This window comes from Ovis aries, chromosome 7 (genome assembly GCF_016772045.2).
Source record: "Ovis aries strain OAR_USU_Benz2616 breed Rambouillet chromosome 7, ARS-UI_Ramb_v3.0, whole genome shotgun sequence".
Taxonomy (NCBI): Eukaryota; Metazoa; Chordata; class Mammalia; order Artiodactyla; family Bovidae; genus Ovis; species Ovis aries.
The window spans coordinates 45,816,385-45,840,563 of record NC_056060.1 but is presented as its reverse complement, the minus strand read 5'-3'; the positions used below and the strand labels follow the sequence as shown (position 1 = coordinate 45,840,563).

At 44.5% G+C, this 24,179-nt stretch overlaps 1 protein-coding gene across 10 annotated transcripts in view; it reads left to right on the top strand.

Moving 5' to 3' along the window:
- TLN2 (talin 2) overlaps positions 1-24,179 on the top strand; it is a 498,466-nt gene that overhangs the window by 88,555 nt on the left and 385,732 nt on the right. For all 10 annotated transcript variants that reach the window (XM_060417828.1, XM_060417827.1, XM_027971770.2 and 7 more), the window contains exon 2: positions 2,787-2,872. The gene's annotated coding sequence lies outside the window, so the exon portion shown is untranslated. The remainder of the gene's footprint in view (positions 1-2,786; positions 2,873-24,179) is intronic.

Sequence of the window (24,179 nt, the reverse complement as noted above, 5' to 3'; positions counted from 1 at the left end):
ACAGTTTTACTGCTGTGTCTTGAGCTGGGGCTGAGATGACAAGTCCTGGAGAGCCTTGTCCCTGGCCTGAATCTCTCTGTAAGGAAGATTGCTTTACTCTGTGACATACATGGAGAATAATATATGCAACGCAGAGGAATAATCTGAACATCTGGGAAGCCAACAGCCAACATTACGAATATCTCAAAAAGAATCACCCCCTATCACCTCAGAGTGATGATAAGCATCTTGGTTTTTCATTTTAACTGATCCTTGGTACCTTTGTACGCATTCCTAAGTAATGCAGATGTTTGTTTATTTTTTGTTGTTATTGTTGCAACCATTTTATTTATTTTTAGTTGAAAGATAATTGCTTTACAATACTGTGTTGGTTTCTGCCATACATCGAAATGAATCAGCCATCGATATGCATATGTCCCCTCCCTCTTGAACCTGCCTCCCACCTCCTACCCCCTCCCACCCTTCTAGATTGTCACAGAGCCCCGGTTTGACTTCTCTGAGCCATACAGCAAATTCCACTGGCTATTGTACATATGGTATTACATATGTTTCCGTGTTACTCTTTGTTGTTGTTTTGAAGAACTGAGTACCAAGTGCAAACCCAGATTTGGGAAGGTCCCTGTTGAAACTGTTTGGCAAAGGCTCCCAGGCACAGCCAGGGCCTCAAGAACAGTTGTTAGCATTGCTGGCTGCAGAGTCATACTCCCCATTCTAAGAGCTGCACGAAGCTGGTTTTCTCACCGGTCCCTACCCTTGTGTATCACTTTGTAAATGGGGTTGTCACTCATGACCCTCTTTACCAAGGGCTTGTACAAATTTCAGAGAGAAAGATGAAAAGGGATTCCTTGTGTTAATTAAGCCAGGTCCTTAACCAGAGGTACAGAGAAATTTCTGGGGAAATTTGAAACTGAATCTCTCAGGTCCTTCTTCTGGGGGAGAGGGTTCATCATATTTCCAGAGGAGTTTATGGACCCTCCTGCCCTGTAAGGATCAGGAACCACGTGGTCAGTATGGTAGGTTCTGTTTTTTTGTTTATTTTTTTAAAATGAATCCTGGGACTGTTGAACATTCTTTGAGATATGTATGAGTCTGCTTGTGTGTAAGTCTGCACTGACTTTTTACCAGTGAACTTGCCTAACTTGGGATAGGGAACCCCCCAGTTGTGCCCTGGACTGTCCAGGGCAGAATCTTTGACCATTCTGTGGGTGGCCTACTAGGCTTTGCATTTTCTGTGAAATCTTCATCTTTTACTCTTGACCCAGAGTAATTGAAATGCTAAAATGGGGGAAAAAAACTGGAATGGTTGCTGTAGTTTCAAAACAAATGACCTCACTGCCTAAATTCCACTTCATGCGAAAGAAACCCTAACTTTCATCCTTATAAATAATAACGGACCTTTGGGGAAATAGACCCCGATACCCCATTTAGTGCAGGTGGGGGCATATTTGTCACTGTCGAAGTAAACTCCCTGGAAACAGAACATGACTGTTACACCAACTTTGTAGTTATTTCCTAAGAGATGGCAATTTAAATTTATAATGACTGACATTCATTTTTTCAAAGTAGGCGAGTAACTATGCTTTGTATAACTGACTTAATGGGAGGTACTTTCAGCTTGTTTCAGCAATGCAGGGGATTTTCAGAATTCTCCAGCTGAAGAGCTAAGTCTTATCCCATCACTGCTTTTTCATGGATGAGTTGATGGAAGACGTGCATGGTTAGGTGTGATATGCCCAAGGTTACATTGATTTGTCAAGGTCAGTTGGAACTAGAACCCCAGGAGAAGAGGTAACTGTTTACATAATTATGTCTTAAATATATAATTAGACGACAATTCATTAAAAAAAAAACCATAATCAGAAGCGTCATTTTTTAAAGACTTGGCATTTTGATCATCCATTTTATTTGAACAAGACAGCCCCCTCGTCTTTGAAGTGTACCACTTCTTATGGTCTCCAGGCATGTCCCTGGAATGTTCTAGTCTCTTGGGTCTATAAACCTGATGAATGGAAGAGAAGCTTTTGTTTTTGTTCTGTGCAGTTTATATCTCATAAATTCGGAATTTTTAGGTCTTCAAGTTTTTCTCCAAAGTTTTAGGTTTTTCATCTTGTACTCAAATATGAACAGTCCCAGGGTTTTTCTTTTTCTCCCTTGTTTTCTTTTGTTTTGGGAGAAAACCAGGAGTTTTAGTTTGGCTCTTCAAAGTCTTTGGGGATAAAAGAGAGAACTCGGGAAACCATTAAGATCTGGAATTGCAGGCTGCTTTATCTGTCTGTTAAGAGCCAGAACAGATAAGAATAACATTTATTTAGAACCCAGGTTTCTTGAAGGAAGGTAATTTACAGGTAAACTTAAGCTTTTTTATAGACTTGCTTCCTCGATTCCCTTCCTGGCTTAGCCTTTATACTCTGCTGATTTTAGACAAGGCCTGTTGTCTTTTCTAAGTCTTGGCTTTTCTTGTCTGTAAAGAGAGGGGTTGGGCCTGATTCTCTCCAAGGGCCCTTTGCAGCTCTATGTCTAGACTCCATATCAGGGGATTTGCAGAGAGACTGCTCTGGAGCTGCTGCTGCTGCTGGGCCGATGCTTCTCCCAATGCTGAGGGCAGAGGAGTTTGCCATTTGTATCACTGCACAGCACTCTGAGACCACTGGCTCCGAGGGGATGCTTTCCTTTTCTGCTCTTTATCATCTGAACCCCGTCAGTGTCGTTCCATGCTGAGACAGTGTTGCTTACTCACTAACGTGGCCGCCTGCACTGACTTGTGTCATTTGTCTCTTTTTGGCCAGCGTGCTGTTGCAGGGTAACATCTGGACTGGGCTCCTGGACCCTTGGATGCTCAGCTGCAAGTTCCTGGATCGACTTGGAGAAAACAGTGAGTAATCTCCATGTCTTTGCTTGGGAATCTGAGGGCTGGAGGGGTTGTGGCCAGGAAACAGAGTCTAGCTGATAGACTGCTTCTCTCTTCAGCCCTCCTCTGGCACAGCCACCTCCAGGAGCCATGGAGATGGCAACTGTGACTCCAGACACGGGCTTCCTGACCCCAGCTGTCTTACAGTCAGGGACCTGCTGAATGTGCCTCCTGAGAGCTGCTCTTTTCTACCATCAGAGCCCAACTTATGGGTCTTTTTAAAATAATTTTTTTCTTTTCCCTTTAGTTTCTTAGTTCCAGGGTTCTTTTAAAAATTAAGAAAAAAATTATTTATCTATGTCGGGTCTTAGTTGTGGCACACAGGATCTTCATCGAGTCATGCGGGATCTTTCACTGCCTCACGGACTTTCTAGCTGTGGCTCAAGGACTCTGGAGCACATGGATTTAGGTGCAGTGTGCAGGCTTAGTTGTTCCACGGCATGTGGGATCTAGGTTCCCCAACCAGGGATCGAATGCATGTCCCCTGCATTGCAAGGTGGGTTCTTAACCATTGGACCAAGAAACTTACGAGTCTTATCTATCCTTACTGGCCTACAGCCGGAGACCCTTTATGGTGGCAAGTGTAGGTGCGGGTAGGGCTGACATCCTCTTCCCAGCGTGCGCCTGCTCATCCATCACACCGTAGCTTCATGCCGCTCCTGATGTGAACTCCTGTTAGAGAGGCCTCCACTGACAACCTCATTTAAAGACCCCTTCTCCCTGCCCCCAAGTGTTCTCTCTCTCAGGCCCACGCTTACATCTTTCTTTGCACTTAATACAGGGTAAGTTTCTTGAGTCACTTGGTAAACTACCCATTCATCTGTTCATCCATTCAATGAATATTCATTATCTACTATGTGCTAGTGGCTAATATTGCCGTTCTTCCACAAAGAAAGGAAAAGACTGAGTGAAAACCTCAGTCAATAATCACAGTCCATTCTGGCTATACTTTTTTCTAAATACTCTCAAGCACTGTCACCCGGGCATCTAGTTAAAAGGGGGACCCCGATAAACTAGGTCTGGGTGGGGCTTGTGAGCCTGTGTTTCTCATGAGATCCAGGTGATGCTGAAGCTGCTAGGTTGTATCTCACACTTGGAGAAGAAAGGTCTAAGGGGATCCTGATGCCCACGAGACTTATCCTTGAGTGTGACTCTTGGTGAGCTGCCTAGGGTGTGTGTCTACAAAACCTCCAGAGACCTGGTGGAAATTTTTCTGGTGGGTTCATCTCTTGAACGGTGTGAGGCTGAGTGGTTTGAGATATGAGCCCGACCAGGGAGTATGTGAGCCTGTTAAGCTACCCTCACCAGTGTCTGAGCTCGTACCTCGTTATACTGTGCTATGATGTTGTCAGGGAAATCCTCCCTTGAAGTTCTGCGCTTTTGAGATTCTTGAGGTGGAATCCTATGAGGTCTCTGCCTCATAGGATGAGTGTGCCTGTTTTGAAGTCAGCATTTCTGAAAACACTGAGGCTGTTTCTTGTTTTTAAGAGCAGGCTGCCTTAGCTAGGCTAACGCACTGAAGTGGGTTGAGAAGAGAGACTATATTGGAAGCAGAGAACTGACCACAGAAAAAGCAGGAAGAAAGAGGGTTCAAGGGGCTATTGGGGAGGCTCAGGACGCTGCTGCCAAAGAGGGCATCTTGAATCCAGCTGGTGAACTGGCCCTGGGGCTGTTCTCCCGAGATGCGGGTGTGCTATTGCAGGCTCAGCACTGCTGGACAGCTGCAGTCAGCCCTCTCAGAAGTCGTGTCGTTTTTACAAGGAGCCAGACTGATTTGCCTCTTGGGTAGTTAATAGTTCCAGTGGCCGTTTATGGAATACTTACAACATACGAGGTTTAAGGCAAAGCACTTGGCACATGACCTTGTGCCTTAGCCCTCCTGACGACTCACGAGGCAGGTAGTGACTATTTCATAGAGGACAAGATTGAGGTCGGGGGTGAAGGCACTGCCTGGGATCACGTAGGAAGTAAGATGAGGGTCCAGCCTGGTCTGCTGGACCTTGGGCAGGGTTTTATCTCCTCTTTCTTTCATCACCTGCATCACAACTAGAAAGAGAACTTTACTACTGGTGGCAAGACTGAATTGCTGATTATTTGTGCTATTTTCCTTCCATCTCACCCTCATTTTACCCATAGAGGGTATGACCCTTCCCTGTGTGTCAGCTTTAAAATATTGCTTCTGTAGCACTTTGGCCTCTTGAGTTATAGAAGGAACTTGGTCATTCATTGCTTCACAGAAATGAACTGAGAAGAGCAAAGTACACTTGGGAGGCTGGCTTTTCACCCCACCCCTGCTAGCTCCTGCCAGCCCCGCCAGTGGCAGGTCTCTAGGGGGCTTGCGTGACTGCCTTTGGCCTTAAGATTCAGGGTTACAGCTTAATCCTTGATGGCTCCTGCTGGAGGCAGAAGGTGAGAAGTCAGGTTGAAGGCATTTTTTAAAAACATTTTAATTAATTTATTTTTGGCTGGGTGGACTCTTAGTTCCTCTGAGGCCTGTGGGATCTTAGTTCCCTGACCAGTGCTTGAACCTGCATCCACTTCATTGCAAGGCCAATTGTTAACCACTAGAGCCCCAGGGAAGTCCTGATTGCATTGTTTCTGAAGACCATTTTCTGATCACTGTGTGGGATTCCTGTATCTGACCATTTCCAAATAACCTCCTTCTGCTCAGGGTTATTTTGTTTGTTCTGTATCAGGTACACAATTCTAGAGTTTATGGGTTTTAAGTTTTGAATGAGTTTCCTTGATTTTGGCTTCATATATATGCTGAGTTTGTGTATAAACTGAAAAGTGAAACTGAAGGTGAAGTCACTCAGTCGTGTTCAACTCTTTGCAGCCCCATGGACTGTAGCCTACCACGCTCCTCCGTCCATGGGATTTTCCAGGCAAGAGTACTGGAGTGGGTTGCCATTTCCTTCTCCAGAGGATCTTCCCCACCCAGGGATCAAACCCAGGTCTCCTGCATTATAGGCAGATGCTTTACGTTCTGAGCCACTGAACCACTCAGCAAATGCAGAATTAAGCTGAATCCCTATAACTAGGTTTTCGAGGCAAGGTGTGCACTCCTGTTCTCCTGTTTTAGGCAATGGAGGAACTGTACTATTAGGCTTGGGTTGCAAATTCTGTGTTACCAAGTTCATGCCTGTACCTCCCCACTGGAGTGGCAAGGTGGGCCCGCCCACCCATGAAGACAGAAAATTGGATCTTGGAAGCAGCTCCTTCTCACTTCTTTAGGCTTTTGCATCCAGAGTTAAGGATTCGGAGCTAGTGGGAGCTGGATTTACCTCCTTGCTCTGTAGTGGGTAACCTTGGGCCTGAGAATGTTTACCTGCAATGTACTTTCTCATATTGGCACCAATGTCTAGTGGCTTCTATTTTCTGGACTTGTTTCCTCAACAGTGAAAGGAAGGAGGTGAGACGAGAGAATGGTTTTAGCTATGGTGCTCTTGGAGCACTGTGTGTTCATCCTGGCCATTCTGTCTTCGGAGACTAGCTGAAGTGCCCCTTTCCCCCGCTGTCTGGCTGTATTCCCTCTGGTCGAGCTCTTTGCTCATGTCTGAAGCCAATTTCTTGGTCTGTAGAAACGAGCCCCTGAGGACAGGGGGATTATGCTTTATCTATCCTGTATCCCAGGGCCCAGCACTCAGCCTTAGGCTCAATAAACATGTGTTAAATGAACCCAACAATGTATTTTCTCTCTTCCATTGGCTTGTCTAAAGCCAGTGTATCGGAAGAGCAGTGGCTTAATAAGCACTGCTGATGAACCCCTGAGCAAACAGGCTGCTGGTAACAGTAGTCAGAGGAATCTCTGGAAATTGCAAGCCTTAACAGGTAAACACAACAGTAAGTGTTTCCTTGCCTTTTGTGGACTTAAGTCCTCCTCTCTGGGTTCTTCAATTATTTTCAGTAATAGGGGAGAGGCTGGATGAGGGTCTTGGGAAAAAAAAGGGAGAGTAAGTATACTCTTTTCTGTAACAGGTTTTGCTTATATTTCTTTAAAATGTAATTTTACTTTACAAAGTTACAAAGGTAATTTACAACATGTAATTAAAGAAGAGGAGTAAAAACTTTGTAGAAAAAAAGAGAATGTCTCCCCCTCTAATGACATTCTTCCCATCCGGTAATCCCAGTCAAGCTGTCCAGCCTCTTGGGCCTCTGTTTCATGCTATCAGTTCAGTTCAGTTCAGTCGCTCAGTGGTGTCTTTGCGACCCCATGAATCTCAGCACGCCAGGCCTCCCTGTCCATCACCAACTCCCGGAGTTCACTCAGACTCATGTCCATTGAGTCGGTGGTGCCATCCAGCCATCTCATCCTCTGTCGTCCCCTTCTCCTCCTGCCCCCAATCCCTCCAATCAGTCTTTTCCAATCAGTCAACTCTTCGCATGAGGTGGCCAAAGTACTGGAGCTTCAGCTTTAGCATCATTCCTTCCAAAGAAATCCCAGGGCTGATCTCCTTCAGAACGGACTGGTTGGATCTCCTTGCAGTCCAAGGGACTCTCAAGAGTCTTATCCAACACCACAGTTCATGCTATAGGGTTGCCAAATTTGGGACTATCTCCCCTTTTTGTACCAGATAAACTTAAAAAAATCACAATGTAATAAATTTTAGGATGCCGAAGGATAGACACAGACCTTCAAATGAAGCAATAAACAACATTCAGATACTTTGTGATTTGCAGTTCTTCCTGCCTCTGCCTCAATGCAGAATTCTCTCAATCTCCCTCATTTCAAAACATGCCAATCCTAGAGCCAGCATTGCTCACAGGGCACATGGGGTTTGGGGCATGGAAGGATTTCGCCCGCAGCCTGTGGCTGACTACTCAGAGGCACCCCTATCCAGCAAACGGGAATGTTCTGATCTGTTGTATGACCTTGTCTGCAGTTGTGGGTCTATGGTGACTTCTAATCCCAATGCTTTCTCCCATTTGGGACCCTTAGGGGCATGTTTCTCTTTATTAAAAAAAGAAAAGCCTAAAAAAGCAATATGTCTAATTAAAGGAATGACTGTCTGGGGATTCGGCAGTATTTTTTTTTTTTTTTTTACAACTGTTCCCTCCTTGCAGGCAGAGCCTTTACCTGCTTTAAGAACAACAAAGGATACTGTTGACACCCTTCGCTTTTTGTGAGAAGGGAAGGTATTTTCAAAGTAGTAGTAGGACTCTCTATACTCCTGACATTATTTAAAAAACATGTGAAACTTGTTTTTTCCTTTTAAATTAATATGGTATAATAATGTGTGTAATGTATTTTAAAAAACTATTATGGACACACTTTCCATGCTAAAAAAAAATCGACCCTATATTGAAAGATGACATATTATTATTATTTTGTTGTTGTTAATTGTTGTGTCTTATTTTTTAACATGAAAATGTAAGTTGTATGATCTTTCATTCTCTCATTGCTGGCTGGGCTTCCTACCCTCCCTCTTCCCACATTTTGGTAATACTGCAGTGAGCATTTTTAAAATATTTATTTGCAGACCATGTGGCATTTCTATAGACTCTTGAAGTCAGAAGTTATGCACCTTTAAAAATTCACCTCTAAAAAGATGAGATACTCTTAGGTGCCCAGTGACCTAAGAGCTGTCACTAGCACAGAATGTTGTTAGTCCTGAAAATTTGTCATTTTGAAAGCTTAATATATAGAGGACTTGAAAAAAAAATCATTGCCATGCCAGGTCTAGGAGTTTCTAGGGCTTCAAACAAAGTCACTGAGTAGCAAGGGTTGCCAGGAGGTCTTTTCTGGATCTGTGTTTCAGCCTTTGAGGTCTCAGCTCTGGACTTGCCCATTCCTCTCCGCAGGCTCCTTTTCTCTGCATCCTTCTCCTTCTGTTTACACTCAGTGGTGCTGTTGATGGATGCTCCGGAGCATGTGTTGCAGCACGTGGGAGAGGGAAGATGTGGGTCAGGTTGGAGGCGGCTCCCTTCTGCCCAGGCATTTGTGGGCTCACCTCCTTCTCCAGTTCCCCACCTCTGCTCCTGCTCAGAGGGAGACTCTTGGGCAGATTATTGTGGCCGTGCTGGGCTGTCTGTGGCTGGGGTCTCCTGGGCACCCAGAATGACTATGTGACGTTTCAGGAGCACTTTCCTCCAAGGCAGAGCCATGGTCCTGCATTGTCATTTGGCAGGCATCTGTGGCAGATCTTGGTTTAACTGGAGTGGGCGATGACAGGATGATAAAAAGGTGATCAAATTCCCCGTGGCTGAGCTTTGTTGGCCTGCCCACCCTAAAACAGGCTTCCTCCTTTTGTAAAGCAGCCGGCACCCTGTGTGGCCAATTCCTGCACCATGGTGCTTAGAACAGATTCCCTTTTGGGCCAGAGCCATTTCCAGTACTAGTCCCTGGTATCGAGGTGCTCTCTGCTTTAGAGGTGATGCTCTCTGTACTTGAAGAGATCCCCTGGGAAACCCACCTGGTGGGCCCCAGTTTTGAGTAGATGCAGCAAAGATTGTCAAAAGGAATGACAGCTCTTTTTTTCCTGGGTCTGTTTTGATGGACTTTGACCTCTTGTCCTTAGAACTGCACTTGCAGGGGATACACACACTCTCCAGCTCTTGGGAGAATAAAGAAGTGGAAGCTACAAATAGGCTCTGCTCAAAAAAACTACCATCCTCACTACAGCCACAAGGCTTGTCACAGGCCTTTCTAGTGAGACTGCATCAGAGTTAGGACAGTAGCTGTCTTCCCCAGATGTTTCATTCATTGGAAATATTTCCGTGATAAGAAATACCCTGAAACACCCTCCTGAGAACAGAGGCCATCAGTTTAAGTAGCTCCCGTGATGTAGCTGGAGCGCATCACTACACCCATGGATTACACTTGGCAGCGTGTCCCTCGGCCGGCTGCATGGCTCCCAGGAGACTGCAGGGCAGTTGCACAGGGGAGATGTTAGAGAAGGGCGGTGGGGGTTGGGGGGCCTTGTGCAGCAGCTGAATTTCCAGGGCTGGGTTTGGGCTTTGGTGCCTTGAGGTCAAAATCCAGCTGCTGCTGCTTGGACATGCAGTGGTGAAGATGACTCAGAAATCTGGAAGGCAGCCATGGTGATTTCACCACTGGATCTGAGGCAGTGCTAAAGCCCTCTGGGGTGGGCGTGGTTGTTGGGGAATGTTAACTGATCAAGCGGATACAATGCGGATGCTGGTGTTCTGGGCCCCTGGGGTTTGCCAATTACTTAGTAACTTGGGAGACGTTTTATTTTTATTACTAAAAAAAGAATGAGTTCTACTGGCAAAATACAAAACAAGGGCATGCATGTTCATGCTCACTTGTGTCTGTCTCTTTGCCACCCTATGGACTATATATAGCCTGCCAGGGGCTCCTCTGTTCATGGGATTTCCCAGGTGAGAATACTGGAGTGGGTTGCCATTTCCTCCTCCAGGGAATCTTCCAGACCCAGGGATCAAAGTCATGCCTTCTGAGTCTCCTGCGTTGCCAGGCAGATTCTTTACCACTGAGCCACTTGGGAAACACACAAAACAAGGGTGGATGATACTAAATAAATTCCATCTGACATGGAGGTTGTTGGTTTTGTGAATTACTTACCTTCCCAGAGAACTTATGGTCAAGGGCCAAGGTTTCTCCAGGGGTGCCCCAGGAGTTCTCCTGACCCCCCTTCTCAGAAAGGATGAAAACCCTCTCATTTCCAGAGGAGGGAATAAAGTCCGTATTAGTTTTCTGGTGCTGCTGTCACAAATGGCCACAAACTTAGTGACTTAAAACACCATAAATCTATTTGATCCTACAATTTTGCAGCTGAGAAGCCTGATACGAGTCTCAGGAGGCTAGAATCAAGTGCTCTGTTCCTCCGGGGGCTCTAGATCAGCCGTCCCCAGCCTTTTTGACCCCAGGGACTGGTTTTGTGAAAGAGTTTTTCCATGGACCAGGCAGGGGGTGGGGATAGTTTGGGGATGATTCAAGCACATTACATTTGTTGTGTACTTTATTCCTATTTTATTACCATATCAGCTCCACCTCAGATCATCAGGCATTAGATCCTGGAGTTTGGGGACCCCTGCTCTAGATGAGAATTCCATCTCATTACCTTTTTTCAGGTTCTAGAGGCCACCTGTTTTCCTTGGCTTGTTTCCTTCCATCTTCAAATCCTGCTACGTTTTGATCTTCCTCTGACCGTAACTGAGAAAGGTTCTCTGCTTTTATGGATCTTTTTGACTCCATTGGACCCACTTGGATAATCCAGGAAAATCTCCCTACTTCAAGATCCTTAATCCCATCTGCAAAGTCCATTTTGCCATGTAATGTAGCATATACACTGGTTATAGAGATGAGGACATAGACAAATTTGGGTACCATTATTCTGTGTACCTGCAGGTCAGATGAGAGTGGTAATTTACCAGGTTTTCATCGAGGTTAGTAGTACAAGGATCCAGGTTTCCTGCGTGGTCGAGGCCCAAGTCTTTTCCTTCTGGCTGTTTGCCTCAGTGTGTCGTGCCTGGTAGAGGTTGAGTGGTCTCTGTTATAGGCTGCACCCTTTGCTGCAGCCACTTTGTCCCTGGATAAGAGGCTATGGGTATGAGAAGAGAAGGAGCCATCCCTTCTTTGGTGGAAACAGGGCGGCAGCGTGGGAGCAGGGGAGGGGTGGGTGGCTGCACTCCCCAGTCTACCTTTGTGGGCAGGAGTTCATGGGGATCTTCATCTTGTAGAATTGATAGTCTGTTGCCAAGGAACAGACACAGTTGAGGTGGCTAAAATGAAGTGGGGGTGGGGTGGAGTTGTGGAGTTGTTCAGTGCAATTGCTGACTGCAGCCAGCCTTTATTGAACGGCTGCTGTGTACTGGAGACATACCCACCAATGTGCTCTTTCATGCTCTGAGACATTTCTCTAGTGATTGCTGATTGCAGCCAGCCTGTATTGAGGGATTGCTGTGTACTGAGACGTTACCACCAACGTGCTCATTCGTGCTCTGAGACAGTCCTGTCCAGTGTCACCACGTCCTCCTTGTCAAAACCAGACCCGCTCCTCTGCCCACTCTATGCGGAGACCTGAAGTTGCCCTTTCTTCTGCTCAGTGTTCTCACCTCTTCCTGGCTCAGTTTCAAATTCCTGGGAGATTAATCTCAATGGCTGAGCTTGGCCAGATATTGACTTTGAGGTGGAAGAGGGACACACTCACCTGGGTCTGGGGGTGGGTGGATGGTGACAGGTGCTTTTCCTATGGGATGGGGGCCTTGCCTCATTCAACCAGTGTTACTGTAGAAATACTTTGCAAGTTGAATTTGAATTTATGTTGTTTTAAAAAGCTTTATTTTAAAATAAACTTACAGAAAAGTTGCCAGAATACAAAGAACTCCTATATAGTCTAAACTTAATTCATCAATTATGACTATTTTGCCTCACTTGCTTTATCGTTCCATATTGATGCCTATTATTTTTTTTGAACCATTTGAAGTTACACACGTCATGCCACTTGACCCCTAAATAGCTTCTGCATGTCTTTCCTAAGAACAAAGACGTTCCTCTTTGTAACTATAGTTTAGTTAGTAAAACAGGACATATATAACATTTTCCCCAATCTGCATATCTTTTTCTTTAAAAAAAGAATTGTTTTCAAATTAATTTTCATTGAAGTATAGTTGCTTTATAATGAGGACGTATAACATTGATGTACTGTTGTTGAATATGCAGTTCATGCCCCAGTTTTGCTACTTATGACAGTAACTCTTCCCCTGACCTAGGATTCATCCAGGATCATGCTGATTTTATTCAGTTGTCACATATCTGTCATCCTTTTAGTTAGGAACAGTCCCTCCGCCTTTGTGTGTGCCTCTATGTGTGTGTGTGTGTGTGTGTGTGTGTGTGTGTGTGTTTGATGACATTGACTTACACTCTTAAAAAATGTCAGTTACTTCTAGCAATTTGGATTTGTATGATAATTCCTCGCTAGGAGATTCCTCATGATTGGATGTGTTTCCATCAGGAATGCCACATAAATGATGCTTTGAATCTTTCTCAGTATATCAGGTCAGAAAGCACAAGATGTCTTTCTGTCCTACACTAATCTTAGCTGCGACCCTTTGGTTAATATTGAGCTTGGGTCATTTAATCTATGTTTCCCAGAGGAGGTGAGCATGTAAAGAAGACCACGCCCTCCTTTAAAGGGAAGTCTGGGTTTGCAAGTGCTCTTTGTACTTGGGACTTGCCTGAAGTGGGCACTCTTGTTCTCTGCAGGGTCTGCTCCTGAATGCAGGTGAAAAGGCTGATGTCCTCAGAACCCACATATAGGAAAAACTTGCCTGAGGCAGGAACAGAGCATCCTCTCTGCCCTGCGGCAAGAGTAAATCCTAGAGACAGAGGTACAAAAGCCTTGTGAACCCTGAGTTCCCTTTGACTCCATCTGACTGTCCTGCCTGTCTCCAAATTATGTAGGAGTGGGAAGGATCGATGAGGATGTAGAGAAATCTCTTGTTTACATGTGTTTGCCAAACACAGAAGAGGATGATCCAGGCTGCTGCTGCTGCATTCTTCTTTTGATGATCTCTTCGGACGTGGATTCTGACATTGAGCTGCTTGGGTCTGGTTAGCTTGCATGGTGTTGAATGTCAGGTGTGTAAGCTCCTGGGCTGATCATGGGACTCCTAAGACCTAGGATGGTTGCTCCCAGCCCATTAAGCAATCATGGGATCCCTTGTAGATGTGACTCAAGACTCAGGAGACTGCCTCGTGGGAAAGATGTGCTGTTTAGAGCTCTGGGCATTTCAGTTTGTGGCCAGCATTACCTTTTTTAAAAAAACAAACAAACAAAAAAACATTTATTTGGTTGCATTGGGTCTTAGTTGTAGCACATGGGATCCTAGTTGCCCGACCAGGGTTCAAACCTGTGTCCCCTGCATTGGAAGAAGGATTCTTAACCACTGGACCATCGGGGAAGTCCTTGGCAGTATTACTTTGATTAACACTTCTGCTTCAAACTTCTTCCACTTTATGTGCTGTTTTCTGACACCGCACATTTGATCTTGCTGAACCCTAGAGCTCTTGATCCCAGTTTTTATTAAGAAGCAAACAACATAACAACATGCAGTCTAGGGTCAATAAAATAAGATACAAAATAAGATAAAAACAGGGGGAAAAGTACTTTTAAAAGTGAAATATAGTCAGTCAGTCAGTCAGTTCAGTCGCTCAGTTGTGTCCGACTCTTTCGACCCCATGAACCACAGTACACCAGGCCTCCCTGTCCATCACCAACTCCCAGAGTTTACCTAAACTCATGTCCATTGAGTCAGTGATGCCATCCAACCATCTCATTCTCTGTCGTCCCCTTCTCCTCCCGCCTTCAATCTTTCCTAACATCAGGGTCTTTTCAAATGAGTCAACTCTTCACATCAGGTGGCCAAAATATTGGAGCTTCAGCTTCAACATCAGTCCTTCCAATGAACACCCAGGACTGATTTCCTTTAGAATGGACTGGCTGGATCTCCTTGCAGTCCAAGGGACTCTCAAGAGTCTTCTCCAACACCACAGTTCAAAAACATCAATTCTTCGATGCTCAGCTTTCTGTATAATCCAATTCTCACATCCATACATGACCACAGGAAAAAGCATAGCCTTGACTAGACAGACCTTAGTCAGCAAAGTAATGTCTCTGCTTTTTAACATGCCATCTAGATTGGTCATAACTTTCCTTCCAAGGAGTAAGCGTCTTTTAATTTCATGGCTGCACTCAACATCTGCTGTGATTTTGGAGCCCCCAAAAATAAAGTCTGACCCTGGTTCCACTGTTTCCCCATCTATTTCCCATGAAGTGATGGGACCAGATGCCATGATCTTAGTTTTCTGAATGCTGAGCTTTAAGCCAACTTTTTCACTCTCCTCTTTCACTTTCATCAAGAGGCGTTTTAGCTCCTCTTCACTTTCTGCCATAAGGGTGGTGTCATCTGCATATCTGAGGTTATTGATATTTCTCCCGGCAATCTTGATTCCAGCTTGTGCTTCTTCCAGCCCAGCGTTTCTCATGATGTACTCTGCATAGACGTTAAATAAGCAAAGTGACAATATACAGCCTTGATGTACTCCTTTTCTTATTTGGAACCAGTCTGTTGTTCCCTATTCAGTTCTAACTGTTGCTTCCTGACCTGCATAGAGGTTTCAAAAATACTCGTGAGTAACAGTACATCTTGACTATTCTACACAGTATCCTACTGAATATTGGAGAGGGGGAACATATAAAGGAGGATGACACAACCCCTGACCTCAAGGATGTTGCCCTTTTCAAAAAGGGACTGTTATAAAGATTAAACTGATTTATGAATTCATTTTTTTCTTAAATAGTGTTTTGATTTGTTCCAGGCAGTTGTAGTGCCTTAACTTATTTGTGGGGTTATCACTGCATGACTTAGAGCACATCTGTCCATGTCATCAGAAGAATTGTGAGGCAGACCTTCACTACATCCCAGAGACAGATGCTTGGAAAAATAAATATGCCTGGCCATATATTCCCAGGCTATATATTCAGGCTGTGCTTAGACCTGAAGTTGAGTAAAAATTATGGACAGCCTTAGGGCAACTAGATTTGGAGACAGTCCATCCTTCCTGCTGCTGCTGCTAAGTCACTTCAGTCGTGTCCGACTCTGTGCGACCCCACAGATGGCAGCCCACCAGGCTCCCCTGTCCCTGGGGTTCTCCAGGCAAGAATACTGGAGTGGGTTGCCATTTCCTCCTCCAGTGCATGCACGCATGCTAAATCACTTCAGTCTTGTCCGATTCTGTGCGACCCTATGGACAGCAACCCACCAGGTTTCCCTGTCTACAGGATTTTCTAGGCAAGAATACTGGAGTGGGCTGCCGTTTGCCCATCTTTCCTAGAAGAATGTTAATAATTTAATTCCTTGTCTTGTGTCTTGGTATCAGCAAAAGCTTCTCTGAGTTGTTAATATGTTCTTAAGTTTTAAAGACACTGATAGAGCATCATTAGTTTTTCTGCCTATGGTATTTTTGTATGAGGAAAGGGCTTTGGCCAAGTAAGCATCACTTTCTTTTTATAGGATCCTCTTTATCTAATGTAGAAATGCTGGATGAATGTGATCTGGTGGTGGTTGTGCTGGGGAGTAGGTATTGGGGAAGGTGTGGGTAGGGAAGGTGAGGTTGATGGATGCAAACAAAGATGTCCAGAAAATGTGAAGAATAAGGTTTTGAGAAGAGCTAGGATAGATGAAAAGTAATGCACTGAAGGGACTTCCCTGGGGGGTCCAGTGGTTAAGACTTCATCTTCCAGGTCAGGGGATGTGAGTTTGATCTCTGGTCAGGAAGCTAAGATCCCACATGCCTCATAGCCGAAACACCCAAACATAAAACAGAAGCAACTTTGTAACAAATTTAATACTTTTAAAATGGCCCACATCAGAAAGATCTTAAAAAAAAACAACCCGCTGAGAATGTAGTGGTGGTTCATTTATTCTGGGATCTTCCAGGAAGGAGGAATTCAGGATTAGCAAGTTTTAGCTAAGTGATTGTGCTTTCCTTCAATTACAGGTGAGACTACTGTGTTTTTTAGCAAATGTATGAAGTATCTTGTATGCTTTCCCACTTAAAAAGGAGTAGCTGAGTATCACAGTTTTACCTTTTCCCCCTCTGTGACTCAGGATGCTGTGCTGACTTCAAAACCCCCCAGACTGATGAGAGCCCTCGGGTTGTTCCCCTCTCTCTGATGTGTTGTATCTCATTTGGCCATCTGCCTCAGGAAGCCCATGTGGGATGTTAGTTCCTGGACCAGGGACAGAACACGCATCCCCGACATTGGCAGGCAGATTCGCAACCCCTGGACTACCAGGATAAGTGCCCTATGGTGGAATTCATGTAATCACAGGGGACATGGCCACTTTTGAGTCTCTTGGGAGGTGATTTGAGGTGGTGCTTTGGAAAGAGTGCGCTAGCTGAGGATGATGCTCTGGCCACCTTCTCACTGTGTGACATTGGAGCACTCGGAGTGTTTGTGTGCCTTCCTGTTGGGGTGCAAGAAGGATTGGAAGTCTGCGTTTGCCTTGTGTTCCTTTCTGCCTCCTTTGGGACGCTGGGTTAGGATGTGTGTAGTTTGTAGCTGGAGGGTCCAGTTCATGCACGTAAACCATGATGTGGGAAGTCTGGTCTCTGAACTGCTGTTGGCCAGCTACAGCACTGGTAACTCAACAGAAAACTTTCATCTGAGAATCTTCAATTGTGTCAGAGGGCAGAGCCATACTGCCCGATACGGGGCACCCAGATCTGGGTTCAAATGTTGCCTCACCATCTAATGGCTGCATGAGTGGAGGCCAGTTAGAGAGCTCCTGAATTGCAGTTTCCTTACCTGTGAAATGCTGCTAACCCATCCACCTGGTAGGGTTGCTGTGAGAAGGGGACTAAGCAAGATAATGCAGGTGAAGCCTCCATCCCCATGTCTGGCTCATAATATTTGTGCAACAAGTAACTATCTTCCCATCTACCCTTGGCTTTTTTTTTTTTTTTTTACAAGTATAGGATGAATTTGAGCATGTTATTGTCCAGAGTGAATCTGTTCTAAGCTTGCCTTATCAAAAGTTCTCCCAAATCTACCCAGCCTCACCCCCTTTACTCTCCCACATTGTAAGGCCCATCACAGGGTGGCTAAATCAAACATCTAAGTAAACAGCACGGAAGCTGCTTTTCTGCAAGAAGGGAGGATCCTGTTGAGGAAGGTGGTTTTTGGATCTGCCTGAATTAGGTGTGCAGCTGCCCTCTGTTGGGGTGATAACTGGGATTCCTTTATTTCCAGGAAGACAAATGGTAGGAGGCCAAGGGACAGCAGAGCGGCCAGTAGGTGTCACATGCATTTTGGTCCTCAGTGTTTGTAGCTAGCATCTTCAATTATCTCAAAGGCCCTGAGACCCCCTGGGTCTGTGTGTTCCCTCATAGTTGGGGTGGGCATGGCCAGGGGGGTGCCTTAGCCCTGGAGCCTTCACTAAGGGCTGATTCTCCCTAGGGCTGAGGTCCTGAGCTCTTGGCAAAATTAAATTACAGTCTCTGCTTATGGCTGGACCTCAGCTGGCAGGGTCTTCGGGGTTTTAAACAAAAGCATGCGCCTCTCCAGAAGTAGATTAGAGAGATGTCCATTCAAGCAGGGGATTTGGATGTGTTAATTCTCAGAGCAGGTATCTGATTGCGAAAAGGACTGTGCGACCTTATTTAGAAAAAAGGTTGCACTTTGTTAACCTTTATTCCCTTAAGAAAGAAAAATCATTACATGGCAGAGGTTCAGGCCCCATAGGAGATTTTTCTGGGTGATTCTCCATTTTAAGAGTCATGCTTCCACAGATGGGATAAATTGTCAGGAACCTCTGACTGTCCCCACGGTGTATTTTTTTGGTTGAAGGGGAAAAAATCTTTATTTCTTTCCTATCCTAGGCTTTTGTCCCTTCCTTCCTAGTTCTAGCAGATAAGGATAAAAAAAAACATTTTTTTTAAAGAAGAGGAAAAGAGACATACATTTAAAAAGACATTGCCCTGCCTCCTCCCCCATCTCACCTCCACTCCCCATCCCCCCTCCATGCTTATTGAATACCAGTAAGTGGTAGTCAATTCCCAGCAGATTCGTCGCAAGACAGCTGTGCAAGTGAAGGACCCCTGACAGCCAGGCAGTTTGGTTCCTCCCCTGAGCCTGCGTCACATGCCACCCCATCCTGCTGCCTTTCCCAGCCACTCCACCCCCAGCTGAGCCCTCCTCCCTCTCTGTTCCTGTAAGGCTGTTGACATCTGTTTGCAAGAATGCAACATGGGCTAAAGCAGAGCAAGTGACATGGAATCGGAAGACCTGAGTCCTGACGCAGGCCTCCCCACCTCCTAGCTGCCACTCTGAGCCGGAACCTCCTTCACGGCACTTGCAGTTAGACTGTGCTGTCTGGTCTTCCAGCTAGAAAATGGAGGTCCTGGAAGACAGGATGTTATTCATCCTGTTATTTCCAGTTATTTATCCAGTTATTAATTTCTTTATACAGTTACCTTCTTAGGACTTGAGATAGAAAGATAAACATTCTGTGTGTGGCACGTGGTAGGAACTGCAAGCTGCTGCTTCCCCGCCCCCCCTTTTTTCACTTGAGTGATGTGATCCATGTATAGTTGAGGGAGCTTTGGATCTTTCTCCCCAGAGCATTAAATAGAGAGGAGGAGGACATGGCCTTGCTTATTGACCCTGACTACAATACCTAGTGAAAGTGAAGTTGCTCAGTCATGTCCAACTGTTTTTGACCCCATGAGCTGTAGCCTACTAGGCTCCTTTGTCCATGGGATTTTCCAGGCAAGAGTACTGGAGTGGGTTACCATTTCCTTCTCCAGGGGATCTTCCCAACCCAGGGATCGAACCTGGGTCTCCCGGGCTGCAGACAGATGCTTTACCGTCTGAGTCACCAGGGAACCCCACCTAGACAGCGTATTAAAAAGCAGAGACAGTACTTTGCCAACAAAGGTCCGTTTAATCAAAGCTGTGGTTTTCCCAGTAGTCATGTATGGATGTGAGAGTTGGACTATAAAGAAAGCTGAGCGCTGAAGATTTGATGCTTTCAAACTGTGATGCTGGAGAAGACTCTTGAGAGTCCGTTGGACTGCAAGAAGATCCAACCAGTCCATCCTAAAGGAAATCAGTCCTGGGTGTTCATTGAAAGGATTGATGTTGAAGCTGAAACTCCAATACTTTGGCCACCTGATGCGAAGAACTGACTCATTTGAAAAGACCATGATGCTGGGAAAGACTGAAGGCAGGAGGAGAAGGGGACGGCAGAGGATGAGATGGTTGGATGGCATCACCGACTCAATGGACATGAGTTTGAGTAAACTCCAGGATTTGGTGATAGACAGGGAGGCCTGCTGTGCTGCAGTCCAGGGTGTCACAAAGAGTCAGACATGACTGAGAGACTGAACTGACAACACTTAAAAAAGAAAATTGGATGAAGAGTTCTTTAAATTCTATAGTGCTTTACAGTTTTCAAAAGTTTCACGTACATGACTTCATATAATCCCACAATAATCCTTTTTTCTCCCTACCTCTGTACTGTACCCCCCACACCCCCTACTGGTAACTACTAGTTTGTCTCTATGTCTGTGAATCTGCTAGGTTTTTTTTTATTCTCTAGTTTGTTATGGTTTTTAGATTCCACATATAAGTGATATTATAAATACTTTTTCTGCCTGACTTAATTTCATTAGCATAATACCCTACAAGTGCATCCATGTTGCTGCATACGGAGAAATTTCTGTTTATGACTGAGTAGTATTCCATTGTGGATATACAGCACGTCTTTAAAGAATACATATATAGATTATTTTTCAGGCTCTTTTCCATTATGATTTATCGCAGATAGTCAGCGTAGTTCTCTGTGCTATACAGTACAGCCTTGTTGTTCATTCATCCCATAGAAAGTATTTGCATCTGCCAATCTGAAGCTCCCAACCCACTCCTGCCCCACTGAGCAACCAGGATTCTGTTCTCTACGTTTGTGAATCTCGTTCTGTTTTGTACATGGGTTCATTGGTGTCAGATTTTAGATTCCACATAGGAGTGATCTCATATGGTATTTGTCTTTCTCTGTTATGACTTACTTCACTTGGCATAATAATCTGTGGTTGCTGCATAATAATCCATGTTGCTGCAGATGGCATTATTTCAGATGGCTTTCTTTTTCACGGCTGAGGTAGATTCCGTGGTTCATATGTACCATATCTTCTTTATCCAGTTATATGGTGATGGACTTTTAGGTTGCTTGCACATCTCAGCTATTGTGACTAGTACTGCTATGAACGTCTTCATCCTAGTTGAAGATTTTCCGATTTTCCTGCCCTCTGCCAGGGTAAGCAGGGGTGAGAAGGGGATTATAGCTTACAACTTTTAATGAGATGAATAGAAATTGGGAGCAAGAGGCTGAATACATGGAACAGAAATGTCTCCTTAGATGGAAAGTGGACATACAGAAATATGAAATACTCGTGTTTCAGATGGACCCGGGTCTATCACCTGTTCTACTGGAGAACTGTTACCTTTGTTACTGGTAAACTATTACCTTTCCTTTTTTCCAGAAGTGATTTTGTGCATGAAAGCCTTGAAAGCCTACATTCCACTCAGTCCCGTTTATTAACAGGATTGTACTTTGTAGTGAGGGTATGTGTGGCTGAGGAGCCCTTTCAAGACTGGAGCCTGGAGGCATTGGGCTGCTTAATTGCAGGTTTGCCTTTTGGCTTCTTTCCAGTCTTTCATCATGGATGACCCCTTATCTATAATTTTTAGGCAAAAAAAAAAAAAAAAGTCCTTTTCCTCTTTGGTGTGTTTTATGAAGCTAAAGAGATGATAATGATCTAAGCACTAGCTTTGGAGCGCAGTTACAGTGGATGTAAAGGGTCAAGATAGATTCTACCACAGGTATCAGGCTATGGAGGCTGTGATTCTAGGCATCACCATGGTTGAGTTGATCAGCCTGGTCAGGTTAGCTGGGCTTCCTCTTTCTTACTCATTATCTCCATGGATGTCTTCTACAGCTGCTGGCATTTTCTGTGTACAGAAGAGACCTGACCTGTTTCCTGGGGTGAGGTATACAAAAAGTCTATGTGACTGTGATTTCACAAGTCTGGCTGCACTTGAGAACCACCTTAAAGCTTAGAGAGAAATTACAGGGAACCTCATCTCCTAAGATTCTGGCTCATTAGGTTTCAGATGAGGACTGGAATTTGTCTCGTGTATGAGCCCCCTCTGTAGATGTCTAGGATGCTCAGTCAGAACTGACCTTTCTCATCCTCATCACTCAGAGTGGGCCATGGGCCCAGCCCTGTGCATCACCCGGGAGCTTATTAGAAATGCAGACTGTCAGGCTCCACCGCAGCTTCCAGCTTGTGTGTGTGCACGTTAGGGTTTGAGAAGCTCTGCTCGCATGTGGTTGTGTTGTGTGATCACTGCTTGATTGTTCCCTGGCAGTGGAATATTGATTCTATACGTTTATGTATTTAGTCGACTAATGCCTTTCCTCCTAAGGATTGGGCTGTGATTTGCATGGGTCTAATTCTTTTAAATTATGTGAATCACCTCTATGGATTGTGACTAATGTCTAATTGTTTTGCCTGTTATTGTTGAGTACACACATACTCATTAATGTTTCATTTAAATATACTTGTAAAATGCACAATGTTCTGTAGCCAAATAAGAAGGATTCTCTGTGCTCTCTGTTCATTATTCCTGCCTGTGCTCCCTGTGACGTGAAGCAGCCTTGGACTCTGTCTCCTCTCACACGGAGGTGATTTGCTCTTCCTTCGGGCTGTGATTTTTTTCTCTAGTGTCTGACTGTTACCGCACTTCCTCAGTGTGTTGGAATTTTGGTTTTCAAAAATGAGGCACTAGTTTGCATGGCTGCATCCCCCGTGTCTAGGGCATACCTGGGATTCATTGAAAGTTCTTTGGGGGAGTACATGAATGAGTGTTTATCGAGCACAGAGGACTTCTGGTATTTCTTCTGTCTGTGGATGCTATCTCTGCACTTGTGTTTTTTTCTCTTTCTTCTTCCTCAGCATATCTGGGCATCAAGAGTGAGGGTTACTTTGGTTTCTATTGGAGATCATAGTACTTGATTCTAAGACGATTAAACCTATGGAGGTGAAACAAAATTAGGCTAAATGGCTGGATCTTTAATTGGGTTGTTAGGATGGCTGTTTAGAATGAGTCACTCACAGCCTATTAGTATTTTTCTCAGCTCCTTCTGGAAGTGCCCTCCTATGAATCAATGGCTCTTGCATCCTTAGATGGGAAGAAGCTTGTTTCTAGGTCTAGCCTTATCTTTGGGTTGATGACTTTAAAATGATTTCACAAAGTTCTGTCCTTAAGTTGCAGCCACCCAGTGACCTTAAGTAGCCATAGGTCACTCAAAAACCTTATCACAAGGTGATTTTTTTTTTTCTTCCTGAGAACGGTTTTATGTCAGAGACCCCATAGTCAGCTTAATATAACCATAAGCTACTAAGTTGAGAAGGCATATTAATGTTGAAAATAAAAAGAAAAAAGAAATGCGTTCCAGTATCTGTATGATTTCTTCTTTTGGTAATGGGCCATGTGAGAAGACTCTGAGAGTCTGAGAAGACTCTATTCTACATCACCTGATCCCTCTTTGCTGATGCCCAAGTCCTGATGGCTTTTCAACTGCTGTGTTGAAACTAAGAACATCCCCAGCTTTGTGTCTTAATTGAGAAATTAAGTCTAGAATTGTATACCTCTTATAAATGTAAGTCAGAATTAGATTTTAAAGTAAATGCTTTGGCTCTTCTATCTAACCTGAACTTGCTTTTCTTAATATCTCTCATGTAGGTTTATGGTTTTGTTTGCACTTTTTCGGCACAGTGGAGCAACCCCTAGCATCATTCACTGACCTGTGAGATTATGTTAAAAAGACTCTGTCTTTGAGGTCATTAAAAGGCTGATAGGCTATTTATTTTTTATACCATCAGTAACTACTTGAAATTTCTTACAAGCTTGTGCACAAACCCTACATGGTTGAAGTGACAGGAAGGCCTTTGGCTTTCCAAGGAGCTGGGATGATACGAAGCAATCATACAGTGTAGTAAAGTTACTATGAAGGGTTAACTATTGAATGTGAGAACAAAACACTGTCTCTACCCTTCTTTTATCCAGCTTCATTGTGGGATGAGGTGTATTTCACACTGTGTGAACTTTTCATTCAGAGAATAGGTTCTTACCCTTGAAAGCTCTTGAACTTAATTCATTTAAAACCCTTTGGAAATCTGTCTAAACAGTTCTTTTGCTTCTTTGTTTCAAGCATGTGCTACAACAACATGTTTCCTGATAATTCAGAATTGTTGTCATTTTATGACTCCTGTGGTGCACGAGTGAGTGATTTGAGTGGAACTGTAGAATCCTACAAAGTAGGTCCTCAAACCTTCTGTGCAGTTTTAGTGCTGAGTCTTTGAGTCTTTCAAGCTCCCTCCTGGTTAGCGGTCAGTTCCCCCACTGTCACTGTGCCTGTCCTTTCTTGACTTCTTAGTGGCTACTTACTCTGGCAGAAGGGCCACTTGGCAAGCTTGTTGGAATTAAACATACACAGCGGTCAACAATTTTCAGTTCAGGTTAGAGAGACTTGCTTTCATTTGAAAGTGTGTTGAGGGGACTTCGCTGGTGGTCCAGTGGCTAAGACTCTGTACTTCTAATGCAGTAATGCAGAGGATCTGGGTTTGATCCCTAATTGGGGAACTAGATCCCACATGCTGCAGCTAAGAGTTCTCAGGCCCTAACTAAAGATCTCACATGCCACAATGAAGATCGAAGAT